This window comes from Tachysurus fulvidraco, chromosome 8, assembly GCF_022655615.1.
Source record: "Tachysurus fulvidraco isolate hzauxx_2018 chromosome 8, HZAU_PFXX_2.0, whole genome shotgun sequence".
NCBI classification, from domain to species: domain Eukaryota; kingdom Metazoa; phylum Chordata; class Actinopteri; order Siluriformes; family Bagridae; genus Tachysurus; species Tachysurus fulvidraco.
The window spans coordinates 11,296,643-11,316,536 of NC_062525.1; the positions used below are offsets into that span (position 1 = coordinate 11,296,643).

Consider the following 19,894-nt stretch of genomic DNA (forward strand, 5'->3'; position numbering starts at 1 on the left):
TCCATATGATCCCTGGGTCTCCAACATGGCCTTTGGCAAACTCCTCATAGTCTGGAACCTTCTAGGAACAGGTGTATTTATATTGCGTTCTCTTGACACTTTAATTGCACACAGGTGGAATTCTTTCAGCTATTTATGTTACTTCTGGTGGTAAATGAGTGCACCAGTATGAATTTAGGGGTTTCATAGCAATGGGGGTCAATAATAATCACTTCATAGCTGAATAATTTAGCAAACTACAATCGTTTTAATATTGACTAGATTGATGACTTCTCTTCCCAATTAAGTGCAGTAGCCTCGTATTTTCACGTACATATGCACATTGTATAAACTATAGATTAAGGTGGTGTTTAGCTAAATTAGCTTGTTAACTAGATACTGAAAATAGATCCTTGTTAACTGAAAATGCCAGCATCGCTTTTCCTCTGTGAGAATGTAGGTGTAACGAAAGCGTACGTTTAAGATGATGAACATGAAGAGGCGAGCCATTATCTCTTGGTGGTGGCATGCTCATTGTCAGTTGTGTGTCAAACAAAACGTGTGTCAAACATAATGTGTTTTAGGTGTATGCACTGCACTGTGGAGAAATATGCTCACAGTACTTTTAGGGGATGTTGAGGTTTGTTTTTGCAGGTGAAAAGATACTGTGTGGTTTCACATGTGGTGAGAGAGAGGGGAACGGAGGCTTTTCTTCAACGCAGACGCTTGTTTAACATTTCCGGTCAATCAGAACCATATCAACATCACCACACACACTCACGGATACACACACGGATACACATGTAGTCACAACTCTCCATGTACACAGCTGAAACCAGAGCCTAAAGAGAAATTATCAAAAAGATGCTTACCAGTGGGTGAGTTTGTAGTGATGGCTCTCAGTGCTTTACAAACAATCGGACTTAAGTACTCTAATAGAAGCCAGCTTGTATCGTGGACGTCAGTAATATCGTGTGTGTCCGTGGAGCAATTAGAGCTCCAGACTGCATGGGGAAACCAAGGCTTTAATCACAGAGGGTTTCTGAACATATGCACAACAAATGTCTTTGTTTTAAGATCAAAGTGCTTCATGGTAAAGTACAACTCTACGTCCAACAAAAATATATGCACTTGCAGACTTGCATATTTTGTGAGTAACTCTTTTGTGAGTTTCTCTGTTTGGTGGAGCTGGATGCCTGCGGCCTAGTCATGCCTTTTCTTAACTCGTGTCCTGCATTCAGAGAGGTCACAGAAAAAGGTTGAGCAGTGTCATCTATTTTGTTTGACTGGATTTAGGCAGCTTTGCTTGAAGCTCATGTATTATTCAGTATGATGGCCTTAACGTACACACAGTGCTTGTTATTGCATACTGTACTTTGTAGAACATACCTGAGTACTCTGTCAGACAATTGTTTTTGTCCCACGTGTTTGCACGTGAGAGAAATAGAAACTGACCGTATACATCCTGAATATTGCCAGAGCACGGCAATGACATCGCGTTTATATCAGTATGAACACAAATCTCTCTCCCTCAATGTACCACAGATTCTTTTCTCTTTCATGGTGTCAGTCCTGAGCCACATGTCCTGTGGTCCTTGGCATCTGTGGACACATCTGATTTCCATGTGACGTGAATGAAAACAGATTGGAATTTTGATGGCTTTTTCTTTAAGTGCATATGCAAGGGCATATTACATATACTGTCATCATCAGCAGTGACTATATTTAGTGCAATTTGTGGACTGTACTGAGCAGTCTAACTGTCAAAAATATCGATGGCATTATCGTGACGTGTTCAAATGAATTGTGCAACGATGCTTATGAGCATAATATACAGCAGAGCAGGTTTATTTCTATCACTGTGCATGTACTTTACAATTACTTGTAGATATTGTGAGTTGGACCTCCTCTTTGTAACTGTACTAACTGTATGTACAATAGTAATACATTTCACTCGATGTTTGTTGGAGCGTGGCTGTAGGGGATTTGTGATCATTCAGCTACAAGAGCATTGGTGAGGTCACACACTGTTGTCAGGTGAGGACGCCTGAGGTGCAGTCAGCATTGTAGTTCATCCTAAACATGTTCAGCGGGGTTGAGGTTCAGGTCACTCGAGTTGTTCCACTCCAACCTCCAAACTTTAGACCATCTTAGATCTTGCTTTATGCACAGGGGCATTGTCATGTTGGAACAGATTCGTGCATACAATAGCACATAAAGACACTTATATATGTATGTGTATACAATTGTCTGCTTCCAATTCCAGTTTAAAGATCCACATATGGATGTGACGGTCACACAACAGTCTGACCATTTAGTACCTCACACGGTTTATGTTAGCACTCGACACAATCTGCCGCTTGAAACCAAAGTTACTAGATTTGTCTTGTCAAGCTCTTATAGTTTTAGTTATTATTAATTGTCACTTGTACCGAATGTTCTGACTGAATGACTTGCAATAGTAATTTCATTTATACTGGAAAATACTGCCTATGCAGATATTTAGAGAAATCCAAAAGCAGCCCATAGTATTTGGTAAAAACAGGCAATCGTTATTAAATGAAATTAAATCCAGCACTCCACATATATGGAATAAAGTCACTGTCAATAATAATCGTACGTAATTCAAAGCATTTGTGTGTAAATTTTAATTTTGCGGAGTTGGATCCCAAAATTTACGGCCACGACAGTTTACAGATACCAGATTTTGCGTGTTTGTTCAAATACAACTCCAAAATGTACGACTATGACAGTTTACACACACAACGCTTGTTTTCACAACACCTCTTTTTCACACACGAAAACGGTCTGCGAAACAACTGTCAAAAATACGTCATCACGTTCACAGGCATTACTATCCGAGGGAAGATGAATTGATTCCACGAAGTGTGCATGCGCCCCGCTCTCTTTTAAACCACTGGCGCCGAAATGGCGGATCAGCAGCCAAGCTCTCACTCATCGTCAGTGTTGTATAAAGTACTAAGAAAGCAATACTTGAGTAAAAGTACAAGTATCATACTAGAAAAAGAATTTAGTAGAAGTGAAAGTCACATTTTAGAATACTACTCAAGTAAAAGTCTTAAACCAAGGGCGTCGATTTGGGTAGGGACGGTAGGGACGGTAGGGACATGTCCCTAACAGTATCCAGGGAACACTCAATTGTCTCTAGCAATAATTCGACCACGCCTATATATATTTATACATAACCACTGATATCCGTCTGTGTCTTGTGCTTTTTTACTTATTTCATTTAACATTTATCCAGGAATCATTAAATAAGATGAAAATATTTTACAACGGCATTCTGTAAAAAATAGCGCAACTTGTGGAACACAAACGGTTAACAGATTTACCCCCTGCAATGAATCCCGCTTCTGTAACTCACCTCTCTAAAAGGATTGGCCTTTGCCTTTTTTTCCTGCCTCTCTAACCCACGTCCTGTTTGATTGGCTTTGTTTTTCTCGCTAATGTGTTGAGGTCGGCTGCAGCTATATTCCGTTATATGAAGCAATATGCAACGTGATTATGCAGGTTACCGGTATGTGAGGAAGAAAGTATTCTTATAACAACAGTTTTATGCACAAAATACGGGGAATGTTGTCCCCATGTCAAATAAATTATGTACCCACCAATGTCAAATAAATTATGTCCCCACCAATGTCAAAATCAAACTTACGCCATTGTCTTAAAGTATCTGATATTTACTGTACTTAAGTATCAAAAGTAATTTTCTGATATTTAATGTAGGGCTACTTAAGTATTTGAAGTAAAAGTAAAAAGTAAAATTTCAGTGATTTTCAGTAGGTATAAGAGCAGGGGCGGTTCTAGGGTTTCATCTTTAGGGGTTTTATCCCTCAGTGAGAATTTAAAACAAGAAGAGTTTTATATAATATATTATATGACTACATAGTAAGCCAATAGTTATGGTATTATTAAATGGCAAAAGTGGACACCAAAATTTTATACATGATGTAATGATGCCAGTCTTGAATCAAATCAGTTCATGTATGTGTGCATTCTCTACAAACAGTGTGTCCGATGAATGACGTCATTAATAAACTAATATTCACAAAGACCAAATCAATAAATGATATTTTTATTTAGTATTGTATGGATTGTTTGCATTAATATGTTGTTTGTGCTACAACTCTGGTAATAAGAATAGTGACATTTCACTGCTTTTGGTTGCTGTATTTGCAGCTTTCAGATTACCGTTATAGATAAACGCCCCCAGCTCTGACTGCGCGTGCACGATGCGCGTACCTGTGCTTCTCCGTACAGCATACGGAGCGTAATGCAATCTAGGAGCAGTGATTCACCAAACCTCCCTTATTACAGTCACACCCATTTCTGCTGAGTTTATTTTGTAGTAACGAAGACGCTTAGTGGAAATATAACAGAGTAAAAGTATACATATTATCTAGGAAATGTAGTGGAGTAAAAGTGAAAGTTGACAAAATTAATTAGCAAAGTAAAGTACAGATACGTGACATTTCTACTTAAGTAGAGTAACAAAGTATTTTTACTCCGTTACATTACAACACTGCTCATCGTCTCGGGTAAGTTGGTTTTCCCTTCCAAATTCGGACATGTTTAAGGGTTAGTTATCACTAATAACAGAGAGGAGTAATATTACAGAGATAGGTTAACTATAGTAAGTAAGATTAGCTCTCAGAGTAAGGTTACATTAGGTGCTTAAAGAATACAGCTGTTTAGGAGGTCATCACTGCAGTCTGTAGCGTGATGAGATAGGCCTACATAAAAGAATTAGCAATTTTAAGTGTTAACTTACTAACAGCTGTGTACATGCACTGGAATACACAGGTCATGCAATATGTGTTCACTGCTTAAGTGTTAAAGTCATATTTTATTGTTTATCAGGTTCCATTAGGTGACACCTTGCACTCAGCCCAGAATCTGGTGTCGATGTTGACCAACACCTTAAGTGTACGTGTACATCAGAAAATGGGGAACCAGTTCAATATCAGTGGACAGTCAGCACAAGAAAGAAGGTCCAAGTCAAATGGGCAGTCAGTGCAGCAGGAAATGGCTAGGTGTGAGGTGTGTGTGTGTGTGTGTGTGTGTGTGTGTGTGTGTGTGTGTGTGTGTGTGTGTCTTTTATGTAGGCCTATCTCATCACGCTACAGACGGCAGTGATGACCTCCTAAACAGCTGTATTCTTTAAGCACCTAATGTAACCTTACTCTGAGAGCTAATCTTACTTACTATAGTTAACCTATCTCTGTAATATTACTCCTCTCTGTTATTAGTGATAACTAACCCTTAAACATATCCGAATTTGGAAGGAAAAACCAACTTACCTGAGACGATGAGTGAGCGCTTGGCTGCTGATCCGCCATTTCGGCGCCAGTGGTTTAAAAGAGAGCGGGGCGCATGCGCACTTCGTGGAATCGATTCATCTTCCCTCGGATAGTAATGCCTGTGAACGTGATGACGTATTTTTGACAGTTGTTTCGCAGACCGTTTTCGTGTGTGAAAAAGAGGTGTTGTGAAAACAAGCGTTGTGTGTGTAAACTGTCATAGTCGTACATTTTGGAGTTGTATTTGAACAAACACGCAAAATCTCGTATCTGTAAACTGTCGTGGCCGTAAATTTTGGGATCCAACTCCGCAAAATTAAAATTTACACACAAATGCTTTGAATTACGTACGATTATTATCGACAGTGTTTTTATTCCATACACATACAAGTTACAGTTAGTCAGCAACATTTCTGCTGTCAAGAACGTACGAGTATCATAGCTCTGTCAGTCTGTTATGTTCAGCTGGAGAGTGGAAATCTGCTGACTGGAAGGAATCATCTGCAGTGAATGTAGATCAGGTCTGAAATGAAATCTGTATAAGAGCTGGTGCTGCTTTATTATTATATTATACATGTATTTATATGTTTGTTTTCATTGTTTGAAAATCACTGCTTTTTTTGGGGGTTGTGTTTAACAAAGCTTTCTACAGATTTGTTACAGATTATTAAGTACAAAGCTGTGTAGGTGTGATATGTTGTGTAGATGTGCACTCAAATGAAATTACTAGCGTATCCACTTCACTGAAAGTATACCGAATTTGAACACACAGAGTGGTGCTGGTATCAGCATAAAAAATGTGTTTTACAATGCTGAGATACTATCCCTCTCCTCTCTCCCTCCCTCCCTCTTTCTCGCTCCGTCTCTCCTTTTATGCATGTCGTCTTTGGAGTAAAATGAATACGTTCTCTGTTGGACCCACCCATAGGCGTATTACATACTCATGCGTTTATCAATTCATCAGCTCCTAAAGTAGCTATTTTTCCACTTGCTTTTACATCAGAAAGACAGGACCGACGCACACCTTACGTACAAAGAACAGGAAAAATGCATAAAGTGTAAATTATGAATGCGGCTGGAGATGTAGAACAGGAGACCGAGCGGACGTGGTAACGGCCTAGTGAATGTTTCATTCCCCCAATAAACTGCACTGCCCAGCACCAACAGTCCTAATCTTACAACAGGCCTAATAAAACAATGCTTTTGAACAGCAGAGACATTAACCTGAGTTTTATCCCGAGTCACTGCAAGGCATGAAACACAGAGAGAGACTTGTAATGAGCATACAGGAATTCCTGTAAAATAAAAACAGTGGAAATGTGAAAATGGCTGAGACTTTAGTAGCAACCCAGCTGATGTTTATGTGCGGGAGTAAAAATAGCAGCTGAGACACGGTTCCCACAAACCGTAGTCATGTTCCTGTGTCTTGGTCACATGACCTCTTCACTTTAAAGAACATGATTGGTTACAGATGCGGCTGTAAAAAAAAAAAAAAAGCTGCATCATTGCTTGATTAGAAAATAAATGTAATTCAGGTGTTTGATCAACCGCTCTAGTTAAGAGTGACGTTTCTTCCTAAAAAAACACGACTGACTCTGAGTTGTATCAGACAGGAAGGAACTAAATACTGATCAAATGACTAAGGCAGGAAACCAGGCTAGTGTCTGCTGCTCTGCATCTGCTCTCTTCCTTCTTCCTTGTGTAATCTCAAAGCTAAGACGCAACACCGTTTGTGTTGCTAAACGCATAGAATGAACATTGACATTTACAATTCTGGATTGATAAAAGAAATCCTGGTTCTTAACGTCTTTCTTTTTCCTCCCCACTTTCTCTTACATTTACCAATTATTTTGTCCTTGCCATTTTTCCTCTCTCCTTCTCCTTCCTCACTCCACATAATGAGGTGACTCCTGTATGAATCAGTAGTTGTCCATGTGGTTCTGTGGTCGAGGGAGGGAACCTGCTCTTATTATTCTGACCGCATTAACGTGTCTCGTGTCCAGCCCATATAGGCGGCCTCGTGTCACAAGCTTTTATTGCCCATACTAAACACACACACACATGCTATTTTGTGTGTGTGTGTGTGTGTGTGTGTGTGTGTGTGTGTGTGTGTGTGTGTGTGTGTGTGTGTTCTGGGTAATAATACAGCATTACAATAACAAATATATCACAATACATTGTCATTTTTATAATGTGTACAACAGCTACTTTTACTTAGACCGTGCCAGATTTGAACAATCTGGGCCCGTATTCATCAAGATTCTATGAATGATCTCCGTGAGCTCCTAATTTAGCTTAAATGTCTAACTAGGAATCTTTTCTTAAGAGTAATTTAGAACCTCAGAGCAACTCTGAGGAAGGTAAATCCAAACACTTTTATCTTTACTAGGTATAACAGACTCTTTTGAAGACTCTGTTTTGAAGACTCTATAGGAGCACTTTTAAAATATGGTATAATATTATAATCCTTCACTTTGTCTCTGTTAAGATATTAAAGACTATTGTGTAGGGATTATGTTCGTGACCGATCACATTAGAGATGCACAAACATCTGTATATTACAAATGTAATAAATGTAATGTAATGTAAACATCTCCAACACACCAAATTATAGCTTTTCTGCCGGTATGGCATTTTTGCTCTGTTAAGAATTTTCTTTAACACATGCCCTGAATTTATACTTCCAGTCAGCTTCTTGTTGCTGTGAGTTACAATAGTAAATAAGTAAATAAGTAATTGTAAATATTCAGCACATCTGCAACGCTATGTCTAAGGTTTTATTTCCGGGTTGCCAGATATAAGCTTTACCCCTGCTTGTTCATCATAAGCCCATCGAGTTGTGACAACAAGGATTTTATTTAAGACAAGGACAACCTTGTCGTGCTGTTTATTCTTTTTTCACTACAGGGATGTAACCTGCTCATATCTGAGTGATCATTCTCAGACCAAATTGCTCTGGTGTAAGACGAATCGAACATTTCAGCACATGCCGTCATTGATGAATAATCTACTTAATGGACTAACGTACCTTCTCCTTTTGGTCAGTCTGCAGCACAGCACCACGCTACAACTGCTCGCTCTAGTTCACCATGTTGCCCAGTCTTGTTTGATGGCTATGAGAAAAGTGAAGAGAGAGAAAGACAAAGAGTTGACAAGGTCACAGAGTCACAGTTTCTGATGTGTTTGTATTTTTTTTTTTTTAAGTAAACACTTACAAAGTAGACCTAATTAGCAGTTCTTTAAACTTTAGCTTGGATCCTGTTCTGTTTCAGTCTGATAAAAGAAAGCTCAGGGCTTCAGCGGGATGTTTAAACTTTGGGGAAGTCGACTCCAACATGTCTACACAAACTACAAGTGTGTGTTATTACGGAGCATGGCAGCTTTGTGGCAAGATCTGTTTTCATAGTAAGTTTGGCTAGCTCTGAGATTTGTGGCCTTTAAGGAATGTTGTCTCTGTCCTCGAATGCTGAACACGGCTTTTCAACCACAGACCCATTAAAGTGAGTGATGGGAATTATCATCATGCTCTGAGACCCACCGGCCTGGTGTGTCTGTGTGTGTCTGTGTGTGTGTCTGTGTGTGTCTGTGTGTGTGTGTCCATGTATGTCTGTGTGTCTGTCTGTATGTGTGTGTGTCTGTCTGTCTGTGTATGCGTCTCTGTCTGTCTGTGTATGCGTCTCTGTCTGTCTGTGTATGCGTCTCTCTCTGTCTGTCTGTGTGTATGCGTCTCTCTCTGTCTGTCTGTGTGTATGCGTGTCTCTCTGTCTGTCTGTGTGTATGCGTCTCTCTCTGTCTGTCTGTGTGTATGCGTCTCTCTCTGTCTGTCTGTGTGTATGCGTCTCTCTCTGTCTGTCTGTGTGTATGCGTCTCTCTCTCTGTCTGTCTGTGTGTATGCGTCTCTCTCTCTGTCTGTCTGTGTGTATGCGTCTCTCTGTCTGTGTGTATGCGTCTCTCTGTATGTGCACTTGCGTCTCTCTCTGTATGTGCACTTGCGTCTCTCTCTGTCTGTGCACTTGCGTCTCTCTCTGTCTGTGCACTTGCGTCTCTCTCTCTCTCTCTCTGTGCACTTGCGTCTCTCTCTGTCTGTGCGCGTGCGTCGCTCTCTCTGTCTGTGCGCGTGCGTCGCTCTCTCTGTCTGTGCGCGTGCGTCGCTCTCTCTGTCTGTGCGCGTGCGTCGCTCTCTCTGTCTGTGCGCGTGCGTCGCTCTCTGTCTGTGCGCGTGCGTCGCTCTCTCTGTCTGTGCGCGTGCGTCTCTCTCTCTGTCTGTGCGCGTGCGTCGCTCTCTCTGTCTGTGCGCGTGCGTCGCTCTATCTGTCTGTGCTGGGGACTCTGGCTGTGTGTCTGTCTGTGTCTGTGTGTCACTTTGTGAGTGTCTGTGTGTCTTTGTGTCTTTAATAGGCGGGGTGCATCCAGGACAGGGGGGTGATGGGTAAAATATGACCTCAGGATGCTGTTTCCCAAAGATGATCCTTATCGAGCGATAAGCACATGACGTTATGGTCTCAGAAGTCCCAGAAGTGTGTCATGTGGATATATTGTTAACAATAAGTCTATGTATGTAGACCTAGGTTTTAATACTCCAGAACATTGTTGAGTAATCCTGCATTGTACACTATTAGATCTAAGCAATAACCCTTTATGCAGTTTTATATTTAAAGCCAATCAGAGTTCTTGGACATGAGGTCATTTCCAGTCCAGCCAAGCTGAAGTTCCGACTCCCACAACAAATCTGAGGAGTTGATTATGAAGCTTATTTATTGCTTTAATAACTACAGGGATATTTGGGTCCTTGCCTAATGGCAATAATACTAAACAAATCATCTCCATCCTTATGAGAACTACAGACTAATTATTGCCTGTTGTTTAAGGTTTAGCAGGTTACATGAAGTTCACAGATAAGGTAATTATCATGTTTTTGATAGAATAGTAGATGCACATGTAGAACTCTCAACAAAGCCACTTCACTTTGTTAGTCAAGCTTTTTCCAGCAGAGTGAGGTGTAAAAAACACTGGACACATTGCTTCATGTGGTGCATGATACGCTGTGTATAAAATCTGTATTCTTGATGGTTTATATGCCACATACTAAGTAGTACATCATGAATGTTGAGACCAGAATATTAATGAGAACAGCGCCTCACATTTGCGGAAAAAAAATGCACGGCCAGCGTAAACGACGTATAGAACTATGCAATCAATCTACAGGTTGGCTGAAATTTCACGTATCATCACTTGTGGTGATGACGCACCTTCTTTAAAAATGCCAGAATGAATCCAGCGTGGAGAATTGTGTGTGAAAATGTCCTTACAGATAGATGAGGCAAAACCGCCACTTAGGCATGAAAAGAATCAGATGGTTAGCACTTTTGCCTCATACCTCCAGGTCAGGGGTATGAGTTTGTGTGTGTGTGTGTGTGTGTGTGTGTGTGTGTGTGTGTGTGTGTGTGTGTGTGTGTGTGTGTGTGTGTCTCCTGGACTAGTATCAATTCAAGTCAAAAGTTCAAAATTAAATGACTCTTGCATCTATTTTTAATGTCATGAATGTGTGTTATGCGACTGACGTAAGACACAGGAAACAAAGCATGTTGTCCGTGTAACTCTGAAACATGCAGACACTGTCAGCCGAGGATCAGTTAACCCAATGCAGTGTCGTATCGACAATACTAAAAAAGGTAGGTTTGTTTTCCCCTAAACCAGCATCCATAACAAATCCGGATCTCTTGATACTGATGTTTATAGCTGTGGGATGGTTGCATGCTTGGTGTAATAAGAGAGCCAGACTGGCAAGCTGGACAAATTGTCTTGTAATTGGAGGTTTCCAAGCCTCTGGCTGTATGTGCTTGGAGACAAAAAAAGGTCCATTTAATGTGTTTATTTCTGGATTTTTTTGAGCAGAAACATGTTGCATACTAATGGGTTTTATACAGGTCTGTGTGGATGTGGAATGATGCACTTTCGTTAAACAAAGTAATATCCTAAACACACCTGATTTAGTTCGAACCAGTTTGCAGCGAACGGAGATCTTACTTGGGTGGGATGATATTCAGAGATGCGTCTCTCGTCTCTGCATGTTTGTTATTTCTGGATCAGTTTGAATCAGAGGAGCATCCCGCAAACACTCCTCTGTGTGGGTGTCGATACTGATTTCAATTCCTCACACACCGATTCAGATCAAGCCCAACATGTGTACTGTACGCTAAATAAATCAGTGTGTCTCCTGTCAAGATTCACCACATACCAAAAGTATTCATGGCTTTTCACTTTCCCTTAATGACAATTCCAGCATTAAGGATTATACATGAAAAAAAGATTTTGGGATGATTCCATTTCCATCTATAATCAACAAGATTGAAGTTAACCTGTTCATTTAGCTGATTGGACATGTTCTGGCAAGGCAGACATCTCTATATAAAGCGCCTCTATAAATAAGCTCTGAGGACGGTAGACCTCCTGAGAAAGAAGTGTTGATGTGCAGATCCCCTAAAAAAAGCTTTGAAGGTATTTGAGAACTCTTTGGAGTCTATCAGTATTAAATGTAAGAAACCGGTAACAAAAAGACACATGGAGCGATACATTTATTCACAAGCTCACTGCACAAGTCACAACTCCAGTGTGCGTCTTCTCTGTACTGTATCTTCCTCTGTCCCATCATGCATCTGCATCTCTTCCCTCACCACATCTATAAACCTCCTCTTTGACCTTCCTCTTCTCCTCTTGCCCTATAGCTCCATCAACAGCATGTTTCTGCCAATATGCCCCATATCTGTCCTCCGTACCAAACCATCTCAATCTTTCTCACTTTGTCTCCAAACCATCCTACCTGTGCTGTGTCTCTCTTTTACACAAAAATCTAAATAACTAGGCAAAATAGTGGCAATTAGCATAAACGTAGATTGACATGCTAATGAGCTGTGTTCATGCAGACTATGGAAATGATCTAGTCTCTTTCCTTTCGAGAACTAGAATTGTATTGGTTTGAGTTCTGTAGTTTATAAGGAACATTCTACAACCCAGGCATCTAGATACTGCATGAAAGAAATCTTATTCTCTAACTTCATATTCTTCATTCTAATACATCTTACAGGGCTCTCAAGTTTTGGAGACAGGCAAGAGTGACATTCGGGGATGTTGTTGTGTTTGGTAAGGATCACTGACCACAATTTAACCAAATACAAAGTATTTGTTCAATTTCCATTTATTAATTTGTGTGTGTGTGTCTGAGAGAGAGACAGAGGGACAGAGAGAGAGACACACAGAGAGAGAGAGAGAGATACAGAGAGGTTATGATTGGTGTTTATTGTGTTTGTTGCCTTTTGGACTCCTTTACCATTAGTAATGTTGCTCCCATTTAAAACAGTTCGGCTTAAGTCCAGCCATTTTTAGGGTCATGATTGAGGACAATGTTCACACACACAATGTTGAGGTTTTGTTCAAACCGACCATCAAAAATACCCTCTCTAATGAATGTGTTTTTTTTCCATTGGTTTTTGTGTTAAATCTTACCCATATACAATAGTGCTATTTTCTGATTGGTTATTGTGTAGCCTCTATTCTTGATTGGCTGATAAGTGTCAGGCTCGACTAAGAACTCCAGGGGAGACGCGCTTGTTTCCTGCCCGTTTCCATAGAGACAGCGGTGCTGACTGATACATTTTGGGTGCTCAAATAGTACATTTTTCTGCGTGAGAAATACAACGAGAGCGTGACAAAAGACCCAAATGAGTGACTGTCACTCTCAATGCGTGACACTTGATAACCCTGCATCTTATCTTCAATTTTCTGAAACCTGTAATGATTTGCACACATCCATGTAAGCCACAGCATCACTGACGTGTTCATACTATTACACACTCCAGTGTCACAGTGTTGGTGCTGCGATGAGGATGAGGCTTCTAAGGCAAGTCTACCTCATATCCTGGCTTCATCTTAGGCCTCTAGGGATGAGTGCTATGGTTTTTTTTTTCCTTATTTGAAAAACTATTTGACTGGGTTTTATTTCTGTTATACCACAATAGAATGTTTTAGCTATTAAAAAAATAGGTTTTGAGTTTGTGGAATGTTAAAGAAACAAGTCGGATCTAACCTCTTCAGCCAACCGTGGCTTTACCATCCGTACTGCCTTCTTGAATAAATAGCATTTAAAATGTTTTTTTTTTTTAATGTACCATTGCAATTGTCACTCCTTATTCAATAACTCATTCCTACAGCCAAATATACTGTTTTACATGTTGTGTAGGCTGTTTTCAGCTGTCGCTTATTATTATCGTTATTAATATTGTGTCAGCTGATGTCCTTGTAAGCCCTCTCGAATCTGTGCAGTGTGGAATTGCACACTTTGGATAAAAAGCAGATGCAAACAAACTTGTGTTTTTTATTAGTGGCCAGAGTTTTGTTGTCAGATCAGTAAGGTGTGCTCTCGCTGGATAAGACAGTACATTAAGTCAGGCTTCACAGTCACACCCAGTTAAAATCAGCCATGCTCAACCTTTCATAGTACACGGGAGACTTAGCGAGGACCGCTCTCAAACCAAAAATGTGTGTGTGTGTGTGTGTGTGTGTGTGTGTGTGTGTGTGTGTGTGAACTTTTTCCCAGCTCTGAGAAACCTCTTTTTCTCCCATACTTCATCTTTTATACTGCTTCAGTTTAACATTGCTGTGTTCACTTTATTCTGTCAGTGATTTTTTTCCCTCACGCGAACCCTTCCAACACGCCAGTGTGTGGTGGGCTGAGAGGTTAATGCTGGCTGGCTGCGTGCAGTATTTGCTAGGTTTAGAGGAGAGATAGTGAGGTTCAGCATGTACCTGTCACTACTAAATGATTGCTCATTTCCTGCATGGAGAAGGAGGAGGAGGAGGAGGAGGGCCAGTGTGGAGTAATAGAGCCCAGCTGCTTCATCTGGACCTTACCTTTCCTCTCACTCCCTCACTCATTCCATCTTTCGCTCTCCTTCTGTACGATCCGCATATATGGCACACACAATCGTCACCTGTCCATTTTGGGTCCTTTTTGAAATGTTTTTTCCTTGACCTCTCTCGAGCTCCTTATGTTTGCCAGCTTGATCTTCGTACACAGCTGTTTTCTCTCGCACTTTTTTCTTAGGTTTATTTCTTGATGCGTCACATTTATAAACAACCTCCACATCTCAATATTCACAGATTATCTGAAAGAGAATTGTTTGAATAACACAAAGAAATAATATTCTTTTTTTTTGTAGTGAATGAATGGCTGTTGTCATTTGGATTGAAGAGTATCTGACAGTTTTGTCTTGTGGGGACATTTAACTGGTCCCCACAAGAAAACAGCTCTTCTACAAAAAATTGTAGCATTTAGAGAATAAACTAAAAGACTGGGACTGGGTTAAGATTAGGTGTAAGCAAACATTAATTAACTGCATTACTAATTATGTTGGTGAAAGCTCCTCACAGATAGTGTGCGTGTGTATGCATGTGTATGTGCGCGTCTAAGTGTGAGAGTGATAGTGTGCGTGTAAGTGAATGAGAGAGAGTGAGTGTTTGTGTTTTTGAGAGAGAGAGAGAGAGAGAGAGAGAGAGAGATAGAGAGAAAGTGTGTGTGAGCGAGTGAGTGTATGTGAGAGCGAGTGAGTGTGTGTGTGAGCGAGTGAGTGTATGTGAGAGCGGGTGAGAGAGTGAGAGTGTGTGTGAGAGAGGGAGAGCGAGTGAATGTGTGCGAGTGAATAAGAGAGAAAGAGTGAGAGAGTTTGTGTGTGTTTTTGAGAGAGTGAGAGAAAGTGTGTGTGTGTGTGTGTGTGAGAGAGAGAGAGAGAGTGAGAGAGAAAGAGTGAAAGAGTTTGTGTGTGTTTTTGAGAGAGAGAGAGAAAGTGTGTGTGTGTGTGTGTGTGTGTGTGTGTGTGTGTGTGTGGTTGGGAGTGGGATTAGTTTAGGGAGGGTTCAGTTCCAGAATTCCATTCTGAATCCAAACCAGGTCACATGATCTACAATGGAACTTTCAACAATGACCAGCTGTGGTCAACATTCCTCTGTGTTCAGCAGTAAGAGAACAGTGTTCATACTGCAGAAGCTGCTGGTCACCTAAACCTGTGGTGCATGACTTCTATATCAGATTATCATCCCTGATGTTCTCACAAGGCCTTCATCAGAGAGCCTGTCAGTTACTCAACACCTCCTCACTCACCATCAGTACCTGCCTGCACTAATGCTGTTGTAGCTGACCATCAACAGTCCCCACAGCCACACATCAGCCCAGAGGAGTGACGGTTATTATAAAGGCAAACAGATCTATAATGTGATGCTTAACAAGAGCATATGAGTGTGGTGGCTGTCTGTAATAAGTATGTAATATTGTATTGTATGCATATAATATATAATGTAGGTATCAAATAAAAGCAACACACATTATTTGTTTTAGGGAAAGTTTTAAGTGCTCATTGATCATTGAAGTCATCTGCGTGTCTAGTTACATTTCCTGAGGTTAATGAATATCATTTGACAGACCACAGTGTCATTGTCACTCTTGACATGGTTGATGAGCAGTGTTGGGCAGTAACGTGTTACTGTAACGCAGTTTACTTTTGACAGTAACTAATACTCTAACTTCGTTACCGTTACTATATGGTGTAGCCTACAGCCTAACCTGTTTACAGCAGCGACGCATTGGAACACAAACACACACACACACACACACACACACACACACAGAAATGCTGAAGTATTAATCCTCAGTATATCTCACTGAGTTCTGGGCTAGAGAAGAAGAGTCTGTAGAACATGTCAGTAAAACACATGCTGTTCGTCCTTTCAGTAGGCTTTAAATCATCAACATCAATTTATTTCACCAGTGATGCAACACAAGATTTTCCATTTATGCATGGCAGATTTTACTGAGTAAATATATACCAAAAAAAAAAAATCAGAAAGTCGAAATTTAAAAGGAATTGCGTAACCACAATATAAATCAGGATCTTTATAAAGAATCGTCGGACTCGACTTGAAATATTTACCTAACCCTCTTTTCTCCCAGCTGTGGAAAAGAGTGCATCCGTCACGCTATATATAATCCCTGATGTACTCTTCTCTTCTTCTGCTATAATGCATTTGCTATACATATTAGAAGTCATGCGAATTTTTTCATTCCAGTAAATTATGTCACTCCAAGGATGTGCTGGAATCCGTTCTCCATACACACACCATCTTGAAAACAGCACACACTGTTCTCCCATCTGCCTCAGTGACTGATAGATTAACAAACATTTTTATATGCTGTGCATCAAGGATGTCTGCTGTTTTATCGCTCGGCCTGACTGCCAAAGTTACCACTTTTACTTTTCTTTCCCGTTCATCACTCTTTTTCACGTGCTCACTTGCTGACTGCACTCTGTCTTCTTTAACGTATTTTTATTAGAGTGTATATAGATATGTTTTTACAGGAAGATTGTCCCAGTAAATGTTGATCCATGCTTTCATTGTAGAAAGTAGATTCTCTGTACAAGCCATGTTGTTAGCCGGGTTAAACAGGACTACCGTCTTTTATCCTATTGGACATGTATTTGCATGTACGTTGTATTTGGGACCTGAATTTTATTTTATTTTTTATCTTAAATTCACTCTTTTTTAAATAATGCTATTTCCTTTTCTTTATTTTTCCATGTTGTCATTGTTTTTCCCCCCCGAACAAAACATTTGTTTGTTCCCAAATGTGTTTTAGATTTGTGGATTCTGTAAAACTGTGAGATTTCTTCTGAATAATTATCTTTTTTTGTAGTTGTTTCCCAACTCATTTTGTAAATTTGTTCAATCTTTAGATGTTCATTACATCTTCAGTGACCTTCAAAAAAACCCCATGAACTATCGATGACTACTAACGGCCTTCTATTTACCTCGATACCTATGATATACATGGTTGTGTTTTGTCTCATCTCCTACCTTTTTTTTAATTCGTTTTCTTTAACCTGTAATCAGCAGCACTTCTCATTAATCACGTCTCTGTTTACACAGATACTCCGACAACCAGCAATGTGGAAATAAGTCAGATTCTCATTGCGTTTCTTTTCCTGCTCCCCCCCCCCCTCACTCTCTCTCACACACACACACACACACACACACACCACACACACTCTCAAGGCAGGAAAGGGTTACTTTCCATGTTTCCTGTCCAATTCCCACAGCTTCAGATCCTTTCGGATCGCTTTCTTCATACTAAACATTCCCAGGCTCCCATAACCTCCTGGCTTCCTCGCACCGGCCAAGAGCGGTCCCAGGTGAGTGCGTGGGCGAACCTCCTGTTTTTGAGAATAAAAAATCTCTAACCCCTTATCCTAACCATGGCAGCAGTAAACATGGATTCATTTTTAAGCCCAGCCCTTGATCAGGAATGGGATTAGGTGTGTGTATGTGAATATATATATATATATATTTTTTTTTTTTTTACATGAAAACAATGCCAGAGGTTTGAGCAAAAAGAGGGCCAAAATGAGGCTCTAGTTGAACCTTTAGTTTTAGCACCCATGGAAGCAAGCTGAATCATCTCCTCCAGGGCCTTGAGCTGTGGTCGTTTGCCAGAAACTCCCGTGTTCAGGCACTGAGACCTTGGAGTAGTCAAAGGAAGGGGTTCAAGCGCTGTACTTGACCAGAGGGATCGTAAAAATGGCACCTCTGTCTTGCAAAAGGACATAAAACACCAACGCATTTGAGAGCTATTTACTGGCTCTTATAGTCATCAGTCAGCACAGGGGATCGGTTCCAATGACGACGTAAAAAAGGCAATTGGTTTAAGAAAGTTTTTCAATGTAACTGATGATCACATGACACGCCTGTGTAATCATGCAGGTTTCCAGTTCTGAACAATTTGCATGTTTTTGAAAGAAAGGAAGCAATTACTCCCTGCACAAACCTTTCAGGGAAAATCCTGTGACCTCATGGAAGTGATTCATCTGCATGACCACTTACATCTACATCCTAGCTTGATTTAAGATGACTGTGTTACGTAAGGATGACATTCATTTCTCCCGTTTTCTCACTTTTCTATTCGTAAGCTTTTATTTCTCACTCCGAATTGTTTTTTTCTGGATCGCACCTTAACTGAAACGCTCACCACTTTGCAAGCGGAAACCCAGGACAGAGCGGAACAAACGAACCTGGATGTTGTTTGGAACAGATCCAGAAACGGACCTCTAAATTTAGCGTGGTGATGCACTGACTAATTGCCCTGCGAGCACTAATCATTTCCAGCCCTTTCAGCTTCCCAAACAGCTGACAGAGCCAAGACAGTGCTGCCCTCGTGCTGCGCTGAAGCCAAATACCACTGTCCTGCAAACAAACAGTACATAATCAACACATTCGCTCACAGTGGAACAATTTCTCTGAGCTTAGACAGTTCTCTCGGCTTCCACATGCCTGTCAGAGATATACAGTTATGAGTTATGATGGTGCCTGTCAGAATCCAGAATGATTTCAGATTATTTTATTTTTGAAAGCATTGTTTAATATTGTCCACATGTAAATAAACCTTGTGTTTCATTCCCTGTGTGACTCTTGCCAATAAGAGTGATGGGACAGCAGGTCTAATTGGTAGGTTGCATTCCCAGATACATGATTTACATGAGCAATAAGATCGAAAGCAATTAAAATCCAATATTTGGCTTTCTTCCAGCACTTTGCTTTCTTCATTCTTGGCTTATGTATAATTCTGCATGCTACCTGTGCATAAACAAAGCGAAACAGGCATGCGGTCTCACACAGGAAGCGTCCGCCACCCAACGGATATCCTTCCAACTCTCATGGCTAAATAAAGCCTTATGGGACAGAGACGTAGCACTTTGCATGCAGTTATGTAAAGGCAGGTTATATAAAAGAAGTTTGCACTATGACTGGAATTTTTTTTAAAAACTAGTCTTTTCTGTATGTGAATTTAGAGTTTCCTGTATGAGTCTTGTCCCCTTGCTTACCTCACAGAGAGCTGGGCTCTCACAGGAACCAGGCAACCGGTGGGCTGGCTTTATATAGGAAAGGTAGAAGAAGCATGATGAAGATTGATCTGCAGACTGAATTGTGTATAGAAATATGATCGCTTTCTTCCTAGCTCCTAAACAGAACATTAAAATGTTTACTGTGTGTATGATATTAATACCAAATGCTTGACAAGTGTTCTGACTTGGTGAGGCGAGGAATTCACAAGACCTCTGAAATTGTGCTGAGGTATCTGACACCAACATGTTAGCAGCAGCTCCTTTTTAGTCTTGTAAGTTGCTAGGTAGATCGGAGCACATCCCAGAGAATCTTGATCAGATTGAGATCTGGGGAATTTAGTGGACAAGTCAACAACTTGAACCTTCCATGTTCCATAAATCATTCCTGAACTGTGTCTGGGAGCATTTTCCTGCTGAAAGAGACCGTGAGGTGGTTTTACCTGGTTTGCAGCAGTGCTTCAGGATGTGGTACTTGTCTCACTCTAAAGCATTTTGACTCATTTACTTGTTACCCGGATATGGTGGTTGATGTTAGCAGAGCTGTTCTGCTCGGCTTTACATTTCGGGGGACAGTGGTGGCTCAACTGGTTAAGGTTCTGGGTTGTTGATTGGAGGATCGGGGTTCAAGACCCAGCGCTGCCACTGCTGGTC

At 40.6% G+C, this 19,894-nt stretch overlaps 1 protein-coding gene across 8 annotated transcripts in view; it reads left to right on the top strand.

The window, feature by feature from the left end:
• The window catches only part of znf438 (zinc finger protein 438), a 59,721-nt gene that overhangs the window by 16,968 nt on the left and 22,859 nt on the right, over positions 1–19,894 (top strand). For 2 of the 8 annotated variants that reach the window (XM_047817085.1, XM_047817088.1), the window contains exon 2: positions 17,400–17,536. The exons of the other annotated variants lie outside the window; for them this stretch is intronic. The gene's annotated coding sequence lies outside the window, so the exon portion shown is untranslated. The remainder of the gene's footprint in view (positions 1–17,399; positions 17,537–19,894) is intronic. 8 annotated transcript variants of the gene reach the window in all.